Consider the following 15,342-nt stretch of genomic DNA (forward strand, 5'->3'; position numbering starts at 1 on the left):
TTTGATGTTTATGCCTGCCTCCTACAGAGAGGCAGAGAGCAAAGATAGCTAACTGGTCAGTGTTACCAGTAGTAGGTAATGAAGGTCTATGAGATTGTTTCCATGTTCTATACTGGAGTGGTTCTCAACCTTCCTAATGCTGAGACCCTTTAATACAGTTCCTCATGTTGTGGTGACCACCAAAGATAAAATTATTTTTTGCTGCCACCTCATCTCTGTAATTTGCTAGTGTTATGAACTGTAAATATCTGTGGTTTACCGTGGTCGTAGATGACTCCTGTGAAAGGGTCATTTGATTCCCAAAGTGTCATGACCGACAGATTGAAAACTGATGCTATACTGTGTTTCATTGCCTGAGATGACTGTACAAAACAAAACAACAAAAATAAAAAGAAAGCAAAAGAAAAATCCCAAAGCACCTCATTTGAAAAATGTAGAGCTTTAAGTGAACAGACATCAGTGGATGCTGGAAACAGCTGGTCCTCAGGGTCCTCCTGGCAGGAGAGGTACAGAGGCTTAAAAACAATTTTCCTTTCTTTGGAGGATGAGATTTGATTATATTCTCTGCACATTAAAAAGGAGACTCAATTTGTTCCTAAAGAAAAATACTTAGTGGGCCCTCTATTTAGGGAGTCAGTTTTTCTTTTGAAAATTTCAGTTAAATTGCCCCTTTATTCTTATGGCATATTCGTAACTTTTGCCAAAAGGATTCACAACTGTGTTTATTTGGCGGACATCCACAGACAAGTCAAAGGAAGGAAGGAAAAAATCCTTTAATGATTATGAACTTCCTGGCTTTGAAAAGACTCAACAGCTGTCAGTAGCTCCTCTGGTTACTCACAAATACTTAGAAGCACAGTATCCCTCCAAAGACTGTTTGTGCTTTAGACCCCTCTCAGAAGGTAGATAAGAAGAAACCACAGTTTGAAGGATGCATTCATTTTAGTTTGTTTTATAAAAGATACATACTCTTGACAATTACCCTCAAAGAACATGCATTGAATCACATGCCGGGGGCGGGGCGGGGGGGACTTGAATAAAGGAACACCAATTGTGTGCCTCTATTACATTTATTATTATAAAAGTGTTTAACACAGTAACAGCTTGTCATCCAGCATCTGCCCTTGATCCTATTCAGGTCAATATTGAGCTACTCAGGATTCAAACTCCTTGGTCAAGCAATTCAGAGAAGTATCTGTTTACTTTTAACTGTTCATCTTTCACCTTGTCAAGAGGTCTTCTTGAGTTCTCTCCTGTCCAAATTCGGTTTACTTGCTATTATTTTAGAGTATGAATCCATATTTACATGTTCGTTCAGTCTCAAGTCTTGATTTCTTAGCCTGGCTACCAAAAAGCCTCTTGCATTTGAAAGGCAAGTTCTGTTCACCTTATAGTTTTTCCTTTAAAAACACATGCTTTAGTCTTCAATAAGCAGGCTACAATCCTTAAAACCATGGAGGTCACATGTAAAGTAAGGGACTGAGGGGAGGGGGATTTCCCAAGGAAGAAATAGAATAGTTATGAATGGATATATGGAGAGGAATGGAATGGAAGGGACAGCTAAAAACTAAGGACCATTTGAAGAGTCCTATAGAAACCTGCTATAGTACATGTTTCTTAAAACATATATGAAGGAAATCTAAATGGCATCACAAAATAATGGAAGAGAGAAAGCAATAACTAGACATCTCTTGCCACCAAATTAAACCTCAAGTGCTGCAAAGAAATTACATCTAATTGAGTTGTTGGCCAAAGGGGTCCCACAAAATCCCAAACAACCAAGGCTACTGTCTAAGGCTATTGGATGCTCCCACCAAACCGATTGTAAGGCCTATTGTTGAAGACAACACTTACATATGTCACAGAACATGGGGAAATTGAACTGGTGCCTAACTAGGACCTTGACCCTCAATGACTAGCATTAATAGTACTGGAAAGCACTCTGCATGCTACAAGTGGAGATAAATAAACACTAATCAAGTCAGAAACCCTTAAATCTACAATGTTAACTTTATGGCAAGGTATTCTGGTGTAACCAGGCAGTGGTGGCACATGCCTTTAATCCTGGCACTTGGGAGGCAGAGGCAGGCAGATCTCTGAGTTTTAAGCCAGCCGGGTCTACCGAGTGAGTTCCAGCACATCCAAAGCTAAATGTAGATACCTGTTTCAAAAGCGAAACAAAACAAAACAAAAAAGATATTCTGTTGCAATAGTGTCACAACCATTGTGGGAGTAACCAATCACTATGTGATAGGATTTAAGGCCTATTACATGGGATGAAACCCATGTGAGATACTATTTGGGTAGCCAAGAACCTGAGACTAGATAGGCCATGGGTCTAGGGGACAGCCAAACACCACTGTTTTGCTAAAGGAACATAGGACTGAAATGACACCTAATGGCATTCTACTGTAGCGATAGATCAGTATCTCACTCGGCAGTCATAAGCTAAGCTGCTTCCTATAGTAGATGGGAGGAACTACAAGGATTCACAAGTGGACAATATTCAGAGAATCAGACACCTTGGAACAGTCGGTTGTAAATTGGATGTCTTCATCAAATCCCTCCCTTCAGGGCTTAGGGAACTCTGAGGAAGAGACGTCAGAAAGATTATTATAAGAGCCAGTATGGAAGAAATGATGCCTTCTAGATATAGCAGGATTAATGTACATATGAACTCATGAAGACTGTGCCAGTATACATAGAGCCTACATAGTTCTAAGCCAGGTGGGGGATCATAGTGCTGAGAAAAGAAGTGGACACATAATCCCATCTCTAGCCCAGAAGCTATCTCCAATTGATAACTACTAGTAGAGAAAAAATTAGTTGTGGCCAACAGAGTCTCACTGGGAATACAAAAAACCACACTTAAGGGAAGGTCTCATGTTCAGCAGTAGAGAGTCAATAAAAAATGAACTCAATGGTGTTTTTTGTCTCATAATACATTGTTTTTCCTCCTCCCTTCTCCCCACTTCAATTCTATGGTTTATATATCATAGTTTCTGATTTTGTGTTTTAATATGATTTCTTTCTGTGTCTGTATATATTTCATGTGCTTTGGGGACGTCTTTTTTTCTTGTTTGTTTTGTCCTGTTATTTTTGTTTGTTTTGTTTTTTATCTTATTTTATTCATTGTTTTTTAAATGCCCATTTCTTTTCTAATGTGAGACAAAAAGCAAATGGGTGGAAGGGTGGATCTGGGAGGAGTGGGGAGCCATAATTAGAATATATGTATGAAAAAACTATTTTCAATAAAAATACTTAAAAATGTAAGCTTTGGTTGCTCTGTCCTAAAATCTTTTCCACTATCTATTGGGTGGAATTTTGTCTTTAAAAAGTGTGGTCTTCTGAACTGTAGAGGTAGGTCAGACTTTAAACATTAGGGTAACAACCAAAAATATACAAATCTGATCTTTTCACTCAGGAGAGAGGAGGAAAAATCAATGGCTTCTGCAAAAATAGAAGTATGGAAAGTAAATGTCTATGGGGGTGGGGCTGAGGGACAATGACAGGAATCCACAGGCAGGGTCACAGGAGGGCCGTGTAACTTGACCTTTGGCTCTTGAGAAATTCTTCTGCAGAGCTCTAGCTTACAACATGGGTTAAATGGCAAACAGTGGCTTCTGTAGTGAATGACACCAACACCAGATATGAACACACCGCCATAAGTGTGCTGTCTTCAGTCATGAGGCTTTGTCACTCAGAATATAATGGTCTATGAAATTGCCACATCTCAGTTCCATAATAGTGATGATCAGCTTTGTGCTATCACAGAATTCTTCACTTCATTACGACTATTGACATCCTTCTCTGGGTTTTAAGTGAGCCAAGGAAGCTGTTTGCTCAGTTATCACCCTGGTATCTGACAAAGAGGCAGTCATGGCTTTGTGAGTGTGTTTGTGTTATGATTTTGATGATTAATGAACACTCAACAATGATTTCAAAGTTCATAATTTCATAGTTTGAAGAACAAATGACTTTAGAAAAAATGAAGACATCTAAAGAATTTTAGCTTTATTTGTTATGATTTTTTATTGAAAATAGTTTCTTCTCTCATACCATCCCTCTAAAGATTTAGAACTTTGATTTGTTGCTTGCAAGTGTATTTAAGACTTAGTCATACAAATCATTCTAGCATGTACTTCGCACAAAGAAAGATCCATAAGACAAGATCCCTCGCCGGGCGTTGGTGGCACATGCCTTTAATCCCAGCACTCGGGAGGCAGAGGCAGGTGGATCTCTGTGAGTTCGAGGCCAGCCTGGTCTACAAAGTGAGTTCCAGGACAGTCTCCAAAGCTACAGAGAAATCCTGTCTCGAAAAACCAAAACAGAAAAAAAAGACAAGATCCCTCATGCTGAAGAGGGTCAGAAATTTAAGGGAACCCAATGGGAGGGAAAAGCATAATCATACACTCCAGAAAATATAAGACAGTATAGAAGCTAGAAGTCAAGATGCAGGGCCACTTCAACTGTAGTTTGTTGAGTATTTAGTATTGCAAAAAATATTTTACTTCCGATATCTACATCTGCCACATGAATGTATCTTGATACAGAGAATTAAGACCAGAAAAGAGGACAAGTATTGTCCCAGTCAAAAGGAAACAAATATAAGAATGATCAAGGGCAGCAACTTGCTTTGTGTATACATGTTCATAGCATCCCAAGTTGTGCTGGATTAGTGGGAGGTAAACACAGGAAGGTGATAGGAAGAGCCTCTGTGTGTCATGGACTTTAACTTTCATAATAAAGGCTTGTGGTTTTCAAAGTGGAATATTGAATAATCCACAAAGCTGCAGCTAAAGCAATATGCACCTTCTTGGGGTGTCAGTTTGTGGAAGTGAGGGTCGGAATGGAAATTAGATGTTACTGATGATGATATAAAATTTAAAATTTATGGTTATATAAAAAAAACCACAATGTGTCTACTAAAGGATGAACTGTAAATTTCATACCGCTGTAAAAAAATAAATTTGAAAACATACATGGAATTGTCACTGGGGCTGTACACACAGATGCTAGCCTACCATCTCACAGTCTTCATTATTCCTCTAGCAAAAAGCAGTGAGCAGTGCTGCTGGAAGCAAAGGGGGTGGCAGGAGAGTCCTTAGCAGCATGGCATGATGCCATGGTAAAATGGAGACAAAGCTGGAAGACAGGAAGAAGGAAGGCTGCTAGCAAACATGCTCCAGGCAGAACTGAGGTGCCTTCCTGACTATGGAGAGAGAGGCAGGAAGAAATCAGAGCCACGATTAACTGTCTGGTGTGGGACAGCCTTCCATTGATATCTCTTAACTGGCTGAGAGTTGTTAAGAGTAGGCATCATTAAGGCATTTTTTTTTCCTTTTTCTTGTAAGGGCATAGTGAAGAAACAGTCTTTGAAATCAGTAACTATAACAGGCCATTTTTGAGGTAACAGAGAAAGAAGAGGCATTCCAGCTGTAGAGCACCTATCTGGCCTGATAGAGGTGGAGCTTCTGGCCTGCTGACATTTACAAAGGAAACAGGGAGGGGATGTTCTTCGGTGGTGAAGACCAGGTCAGGCATCATGAGTCAGCGTACGATTGGTCCCCAGCTTTCCAAGGTGGAAACAAGACAGTTTTATTTTAAGGGCTAGATATCTCAAAGTACCCAACTGGGAGTTTAGGTAGAACCAGGAAATAGTGGGTACACAGTGACAGAGCTGTGGTGTTGAAGGAATCACTAAATGACAACACCAGGTAGGTAAGCAGATCAGGGAAGCAAAATGCTTCAGCTGACAGAACCCTTGGTTTCATCTGAAATGCCTTCCTATTTTGAAAATGTGAGCCCATTGTTTTTCACGCCAGGACTTTAATCAGTGATGCTTTGTGGACTCATATTTCCATGTACAGCTAATATGGAAGTAGGTACATGAAAATATTATCTATAATGTTGTTCCCACTAGCTACCCTGATGGCAGTGTGTTAGTTTCATAAACTTAATATTTAATTCAAGAACCATTAAAATTTAATCTTAATGTTTCAGTTAACACAGCGTTTTACACACTTTGGAGAACAATGTAATGTTTCCATCCACACGTATACTATGTTATACTCAAATAAGGGTAAATTTATCTCCTTGGATATTTAATTTCTTGTGATGAAAGCATTCAAAATGGTTTCTTCTAGGTTCTTGAACTAGAATGGCAGGTAAAAGGGAAAGAAAGCCACTAACTACTAGGAAGACCATTCTTATGTGTCACTTGTGAGACTATAACCAAATGTAACATTTTGAAAGCATTCTTTTCAATATATAGTTATCTGAAGAGAAAGCTAATAATATACACTAATATTCAAATTTTAGTTCTGAAAAGCTTTTTCCGATGAAGATAATTCAGAAACATAGACAAAGGTTTATGCATTAAGTAAGTCAAAGACAAATACCCAACACAATAATAGTATGATCATAGTAACAGGAAGGTCATTCACAGAAGAGGGGCCACACACAGAAGACACTATGACCTTCCTAGGTGGTACAAGTGTGGATGATAATACTAACAGTTTGAAGACCTGTACTGGATACAAGGCATTTAGTGTATGTAATCTTTGGTTAATGATGCACCTTTGTATAAACTATACTGTATGTCATTACTTAATACACAGTAAACACTGCTAACCAAACACAAACCAGTATCTTTATCAGAGACTTGTGCTCTCCAGGGGGGAGGTAAGGAACTATTATTCTCAGGCTAATCACATTGCCTTGAGGGTTCCAAATATTCATTTTTTAAAAAAGATAATGTAGCAGGGTAGGAAAAAAACAAACTGAATTTGTTTTCTATGTTTTTTAGTTAAAAATTCATGGGCTATATGTAAACATTGTCTTGTAATCCCTACAGACTATACCAGTATTGGAAATTAGCAAACATGCGTGAGTTATGCATAAATATGCTCTGAACCTAAAGCTAAAGTCAGAGATTCTATGGAGAGAAATACTGTTTTCTCCTCATTGATAGGATACTGGACACAGAATGTATGCTCTTGTGTGGCACGCTTGCCTTATAAAAACTCCTATGGTTTTCTCTATATCATATAAGTTTACCTCTATATCTATAGAGGTATAGACTGACATGTTGATAATGTCAAAATACTATAAAAATGGAAAGGACTAGACCATGAATTTGTCTCAAGTTGCTTACAGCAGCTACAGGTGGCTTCTGAGAATCAGGTGATAGCAAGTGAGTCCTTGGCCACTCTGAGAAGCTCAGATGTAGGACACAGGGATTCCAGACATTAGCCTTAAAGTCCATCGAAGAAATGGAGCTAGAGCCAGCTCCACACTGCTTGTTACTTCCTTTTTACAGATCTTATGGTGTCTGAAAGGAAATCGGGAATCCTGGCACATTTGATACTTATTAGAGCAGGCAGTTTTCTTTTTTTCCACTGTTGTGAAAGTGGAATGTACAATGGGGAAAATGTGATAGGCAAATATTCACCTCAAACACAACCTTTAACAGATGCCTTCAACGAATGCAAGGCAATCTTCTGCACGTGTATGCAAGTGTCTTCAAACACAAAGAGAATGTCAGCACTTAGATATCACTTCTGTGGGCAATGTATGGAGTCTTCATTTTCTAGCTAGATTCCTAGTGCATTGCATGTGTCCATGGTTACCTTGTTGAATAACTGACTTGGAAGGTTCAATTTGCTTTCACTGTTTGCTTTTCAAATAAGGCTGAGTGCTGTTATAATCAGTGAGGTGAAACGTAGATTTGCTTCATGTTTGTTTTATAAAATAATGTAACCCAATCAACGGCAATACTAATCTCATTTTATTCTGCAAGAAAGCTTAAAGAATCACAATAACATTGATGACTCCTCAACCTGTGGCCTCATTTTATAATCATGCTCCAAGGAAGACTTTGTCTTGTTCCTAATAGGCCCTCATAATTTAGAAAAACAATTCAATTTAATAAACATGGGCATTAAAATTAAAAGGCTCTGACTTACTTCTGTGTGTAATATTAAGATTGTATTACACGTGATTGTAAACCTTCAGCCTTAATTAAAGCTTGACAGATATGAAAATTAAAACAACCTTACAAGGTATTGGTCAACTAGGATATGTTTGAATGTTAAAGATGGTATATTCATACTTGTACTGAAATATTAGCCACATTCCAGGACTATTTAGGAGAAGCCAGGACATAGGGTCCTAATGGCCCTGGACCCTTGTCCTTTCTCACCCGCACAGACTCGAACATCTATTTACACAGTATACTGGTTTAAAAGTTTCATTGAAAACCATCTTTCTTGTGAAGATGGTAACAAAATTTCTTTAGTTATCATCTGGCAGAGAACATATGCTTAATTATGTTTACTTTGATGGTTAGGTTAGCTGAAGTATTGTGGGGCAAATACTTTCACGTTGTATTTAAAATTGCTAGTCCCACTCATCCTTCTCCTTCTCTTAACTCATGGTTGTGTGAAGGACTCTTCTGCTGACATAAACTTCTGGAGACTGGGATCTGGGCCTGGAGAAGTCCTGTTGCAGAGAACCAGGGTCTTTCTCAGTACCCAAATGTGGCCCACAACCATACAGAACTCCAGATCTTCTGATCTCTGAGAACTGTACACTAGTGGTGTGTAGGAGGAAGTCTGATGCCGCCATTAAACATGTGACTTATTAGAGGCGCATACAGATGAGGTAATAAAAGGGCGGTTTACCATACCGCTAACCACACCCACTTTAGGCAGGACTAAAGACGTATACGGCTGGACGTAAAGACGTATACTTACGTAGGCGGAACTACGTCACTAGCCAGGCCCACTTTTGGGCATGGCTAGGGGCGTTACGGGGGAAGGCATAAAAGACAGCGCACAGGAAGTCTCGCTCTCTTTTCCTGAAGATCGGCTTCCGGTCCGGCAGCTAACTGAAAACTGCTCCTCTGGGTTTGGTATCTTGTGAGTAAATTTCTACATAAAATACTTAGCGTTACTGTCAGTAATTGTGTGTCGCGTATTGTTACAGTGTCCGTTAAAGCCTACAGTGGTGCACAGACATACACTCAGGTACACACACATGTAACATAAAATAAAACAAATTAATATTAAATACAATCACCAGAAGTTCTCTCAAGACAAAATACAAAATATGTGATGTGTGTCTGTAATTGTAGCTCTCAAAGGGTTGAAGTAGGAGAATTAGGAATTTGAGGCCACCATTAGCTAGACTGAGACCCTGTCTCACAAAACAACAGACCAAAAACTAAGTGCATATGGCTGGAACTAGGGCAGAAAAAATAATCAAGAGCAGAACCTGAATACAGAATGAGGAGCCAGAGCTCAGGTAGGAGAGATGGATTTCTAAGTGAGGAGGAGATTGTGGGCCACTTTTGAGGGGATGATGCTTGCTTATGAATTCGATCAATAGAAGAGACTTATGAGAAGGGGAGTCTAGGGATGAAGAATTCCACAAGCAAAGACATGAATTATGGAAAATCCACACCTTCCTCTGAGTTCTGCTGGCATGAGGAGTCTGGTTCCTCATGACTAGAGAGGCAAGATCATGACAGTGTTCACAGATTGTTCTGTACAAGGTAGATTCGAAGGAAATTCTGGTTATTTGGTCAATATGGTGAATAGCCAACAGTCTAGCAGAAGTACACGTGTACATATAAATTATATTTGGTCTGACAACTTTCCCAATGATTGCAGAGTCAAAGGACTCACCATCTGAGACTAGAGCCTTCCTAAAGACAGAATGTCTAGGGCAAGGAAGTACAGTTGTAGGAAGGACAAATGTGTCATACAGCCTGGAAGTACAAATTCCAATATATGACAAGTCACTGGACTGGCCTTCAAGATTTGACCTGACATAATTAAGAAAACGATGGGTGTGAAAGACCACTAACAGGTCTCCAAATGAGCCAACTCCGTATGGCCACACTAACATATTACATTTAATGTCCTAGTGATAAAAAACATTTTCATGCTTCATCTATATCAGGGTTAAAATAAAAAATTTCCATAGCCTGACTCTTATTAAGGGGATATTTTTCTATACGTTGATTTTTCTGACTGTGTAGTCAGTGGTTTAAAATTATCTTGGATATTTCTTCCATGGCTGTGAAAGGTGACTGACTGACAGGTGGAAAGAAAGGCTGGCAGCATACAACCTCCCAGTTCTGAATATTGAACTCTCCATGCTTTCTACCCTGTTTTCTTTCTGCTCCCGATCTACTAGAACACACAGAAAACCTTCCTATGGTCTCTTGATCCATGGTACTTCACATCTAAATCAACTCCTTTCACCACTGGCTTTCAAGCTGGCGGATAGGATGTCCTGGCCATCAGAACCTTTCGGTTACCGTCAGGCTCCTGCACAGGCTCTAGCCCATGGTTGGTTTCACCCTTTTGTTCGCCTAGAATGAGCACATTCATGCAGAGGTGATGAAGGAGAGACAGTGGTAGGTTAAAGGACATGTCAGATGGCCATCTATAATCCCAGCACAAGGAAGGTGGAGATAGGGGATGCCTGGAGCCAGACAAGCTCTAGCTATATTACAAGCTTTGAGCTCAAATGAGAGACCTTGCCTCAAATAATAGAGAGTAACCAACGACTCCTAAGGCCGACTTCAGGCTTCTGCATGCAGGTGCACACACTTGTGTGCACACGGAACCCCACATATGTTACATAAGTGTTCAATGATTCACTCATACACATAGAAAACTTTTGAAATTTATACCAAGTAGGAGATTTATAACTTTATATAATGATAGTTAATATATATCAGCTATATTTTAACTGTATTTTTATTTTACATCATTTTTTCTTCCCTCCTTAGAAATACTGTATCAGAACTGATACTACTGTCAAAAAAAATGACCCAAAGAACAAACACCTGCTGGGAAGGGAGAGAATACTCCTGTCACTTCCTGGTGGCCCAATTTCCTTTAAATTCCCTCAATACAGACAGAGGAGGGGAAGGGCTCTAAACTCCTCAGAAGCTGGTCCATACAGACAGCTAAGGGCCTTCAGCATCCACATTTATTCCATCACCAAATATTTAACATTTACTGAGGCCCCACTATGAGACAGATGAAATTGTGTTTTCATCTAGACAAGCCCTTAGTGCTCTACACAGTATGCTGGGGAGATTATTCTTTGAGGCAACTGTGCAAATCATGATGCTGTCGAGAAGCACAACTAGTATCCAGTAAATGATAATCCTGGGGTGTGTGTGTGAGTGTTTAAGAAAATTCTATATTCTTCATAAGTAATATTTAATACTCTCACAATCATTCTCCATATATCCAGCACCAAGAATGGCATCTTGCAAAATGACAACCAGTGTAAACATTTCCTTTTGCTTTGTATAACTATCGCTAAGTGAACAATAATATTCTAAATGCTTATTCTTAGTTTTAGACACTGACTAGAGTCACCTTTCAGTTAACATGTACAGAGACATTTGACCTCTCCTTTCAAAATTCCCCTTCCATTTTATAATGGTCACAGGCACAGGACTTAATTCAGATGTGTGTATGTTGCTTCTCATTGATCTTGCATGTGTAGGGTATATGTAGTTTCAATTAGCATAGTTAAATTATAAGCACCTGAAGGTCCTAAAATGTTGATTAAATTTTCCCTCATATTGCAATGAGATGTGTTGTATTATTAAAATTTTAGCCATTTCTTACTCTTTCACAAACCTTGTCTTTAGAGATTTAAAGACAAATCCCACAAAACCAAAACACAACAAAAGAACAACAAAACCCAGCTTCCTCCTTGCAGGAGGCAGAGGCAAACATGTCTTTATTAGGAGTTAGATGGAGAGCGGTATATTTCTTGGAGGCTTTTCCTTTAAATTATTTCTGGTGGAGGTTGGATTTGAGACCTGCTTCTGACTTGCTAGGGGCTATTTATGATTCATTTCAACCTTGGCTAGCTCTAAGGGGGAAAAAATGAACAGTGAAAATAGAGAAGCCTCGTCCTCTGTGGTGCTCTGTCAGGAAGCACCCTAACTCTTAAGATAGGTACAATGTTTAAATTCGGTACTTTTTCTTCCCGCCTCAAAAAATAAAATTAAAATCATATATCTTTTTTAATTAAAGATTATGTGCCATCATTTTTTATAGAGAATAAATTTCAAGCTGCAAATCTTTTGATGTAGACTTGTCCTCTGAGACATTCCAAAGTACAGTGGGGAAATTTTAAACCCAGCCAAATATTTTTCTTGGGGAAAGTAGCGATAGGTCATGGTGAGGTGTGGGTGTCATTAAAGTTTCATAGAGATCCCTAACACACCAGAGCCCCCATAATGTTGACACACATGGTCTATAACATCCCCAAAGAAACAGTCACTGTCTATCTTGGCTCTAAGGGATGCTGGTCATCTATCAATTTTAATGATCTGCATGTTTAAAATATTATATATTTATGTGTATGTGTTTGTAAAATAGGTAGACAAATTCTGTTCTAATGGATCAATAATTCAAGTACAAAATCTCTGTATGTACTTAGAAGAGACATAGTCAGCTCTGGGTCTGAGTCAGTAATAAGTCAGTCGGTAAAAACATGACTAAATACTTGCATGGTCTGCATTTGAGCAAGCACAAAATGCAATATGTAGAACCTGAACCCAAATGCTGCTTTTAAAGAGTGAGTCTATTATGATCACTTCAAGTGATGCCAGTGGGCTATGTTTCTATAGGTTTCATCCTATCTTGTATTTTTTAAGGCACGAGAAAAAAAAGTACTACATTGCAAATTGTTAGACAGCTCCCATGTAAGATGTGGGTACACAGATACATAGACACTGCTTCAATTCTGCTTTGTGTTATCCTTAAAAACTGTGCCCTGACCAGTCTCTAGCACTACCCAGGTACAAGCCCCACCTCTCCCTTTCAACTGGCCTCCCATGCCATGGCCACCCCACTTCCAGACTGCTCTTGCAGGGGTCAGCACAAAGGCCCTGCTCTGCTCTAGCAACTCCATCTCAGAATGAAAGGCCTAGGCCCCTCCAGATAGAACCTTCTTGCTGTGCTTCACCTCCTCCCGAAGTATAGCCTTCAGCTGGAGCAATGGCCTTTTTGTTTCTTTCTGTTTCTCAAGCTCCCTCCTGTAAGTCCTGGGTGGTTTGAGTGAGAAATGTTCCCTATAGTCTTGGTTTGGGAATTGAAAAGCCTGGTCTCCAGTTGTTACCACTGTGTTGGGAGGCTTAGGATTTGCACCCTTGCTGGAGGAAGTGTGTTACTGGGGGCTGGCTTTGAGAGTGCCATTCCCGGGCCACCCTGTCTGTCAGCTTCCAGCCTACAATTTAGAATGTGAGATCTCAGTGTTTGCTCCGGCCACTCCACCGTCATGCAATGGGCTCTTATCCCTCTGATTTGACAAGCTTAAACAAGCCCTGCCTTCCCTAAGTCACCTTGGTTTTGATATTTTATCATGTCAATATAAAAGCAGTTAATACAAGTCCGCTTGGGCATTTGACTTGCATTTCTGTCTTTCTGGAAAGTTCCTTCCACGTGGCTCCATCTCTCATTTCCCTGGAATATCTCATGAGAAAGGAATTCCCTAACCACTATGTATAATGTAGGAACAATTTGTCCCAATCACATGATTTTTCCTCCTTAGTGACCCACTCTTACTGTTCTCCACTACCCCTGCCATCCTTCACTAGAAAGTAGGTTCATGTGGTCCTTGCCCACATCTCTTCCCTAGAAATTAAGCTACACGGGGACAGGAGGACAGGAGCATCACCACGCTTACACTTAGCTGTGCTCAGTCCCTTGACGCAACGAAGGTGTGAAAGTACATGCAAGTGTGTGTGTGTGGGGGGGGACTTCGCGCTTCTTTGGCGGATGCCTATTTAGAAAGAGAACAAAGAACACTCTTGTTCTGAGCTGGAACCTTCTCTGGGACCACAGGATCTGTCTCCTGAACTTGGCAAATGCTGCTGAATCCTGGTGGTCTTATCCATCTCACTCTCAGATGATGAAACTCCAGAGAAATCTAGTTCATCTCAGCTAGTCACAGAAACACCCCCTCCCCTTGCCCCTGCATCAGCTCTCTGGTCCAGCAGTAACTGCATGAAAGATGAATACAGGGCTAGCATTTCTAGATCTCCTCATTGCAAGCTGTGTTCAGGACAGATTCTGTGGACGGCAGTGGATGGACTAGTCTTTGTAATCCAGCCTGATGTGCCACAAGGGCTGCTGTGTGCCTCTCTTGTGTGTTACCATAGCAAACTGAAGAGTTCTGGGTAGAAAAATTGTTTTCTGGTAAATTGGGTGACATCCTTCAGGCATTTGCCTGTGTCTCTTCCCTGATCTGTAACGGTGTATGATGTTCTCATGTGCATGTGTAATGTTTCACTTCCTTATTTAAATGCATGAGAACATTCTTTGTTTTTGTTTTGTCTTTTTCGAGACAGGGTTTCTATGTGTAGCCCAGGCTATCCTGTAACTCACTATGTAGACCAGGATGGCCTTGAAACCAGAGATCTACCAACTTCTGCCTCCCATGTGCTGGGATTAAAGATGTGTACTACCACCACCACCAGGCATAAGGACATTCATTAGTTCAATCATTCAGAAAGGTACCTTTGGTACCAAAAATCACAGTTGATAGCAAATTAATGACAATGGTGGTGTGATTAGTTGAGATTACAGGCTATAGAGAGCTTGTCTGAATGTGTAACATTGTCACTGTCTTGATGGTGGCATCTACTAAAGATAGATATTGACTAAAATGAGGGTGTGGTTCAGCCCCAGTAGGCCTCATAACTGTCTGCGTTATGGTATTTCAATGACTTATTGACTAATTAAAAGACTCTTTGCTGTTAACATGCTTATCTTTCTCCTGGGCATACCCAAAACACTGTTCTTATTTAATAATACTATAAGATACAGACAATAAAAAGGTGAAGTCATGTAGCTGATTCCAACTCTTAAACTCAATATAGATGAACTGAGAAACTATTTATGCTAAATTATTTGAATAGGTGACTCAATGCTGTCATTTTTTTCATGATTATATAAAATGTAATGGGTGTCTTAGTTAGTGCGTGCCTATATGTGAACAAGTTTCTAAAATCATTTTTAAGGAACAGCAGGAGATTAAAAATTTAACACAAACAACAATGACAAAAGTCAGATACTAGGTGTCAGTGCACATCATTCAGAACCCCAGGTGCAGGGAGATAATGACTTCCATAACCACCACTGATGACTTTTGCAGAGGGAAGATTTCAAATAAACGTTTGTTTGCTTTAGGTGAGCTTCACTGAGTTGGCTTTATTTGATTTCAGATCCTCCTAAGGGAAGAGATTTCAGGATTTCCTGCTTGTAAGATGGAAAGAACACTTGGATGAACTTGTAT

The 15,342-nt window shown here is 39.8% G+C and overlaps 1 protein-coding gene across 1 annotated transcript in view; it reads right to left on the bottom strand.

The window, feature by feature from the left end:
• Positions 1 to 15,342, bottom strand: part of Pdzrn4 (PDZ domain containing ring finger 4) — a 344,244-nt gene that overhangs the window by 55,653 nt on the left and 273,249 nt on the right. The window lies entirely within an intron of this gene.

Source organism: Mesocricetus auratus, unplaced genomic scaffold, assembly GCF_017639785.1.
Source record: "Mesocricetus auratus isolate SY011 unplaced genomic scaffold, BCM_Maur_2.0 Super-Scaffold_100010, whole genome shotgun sequence".
Lineage (NCBI taxonomy): Eukaryota > Metazoa > Chordata > Mammalia > Rodentia > Cricetidae > Mesocricetus > Mesocricetus auratus.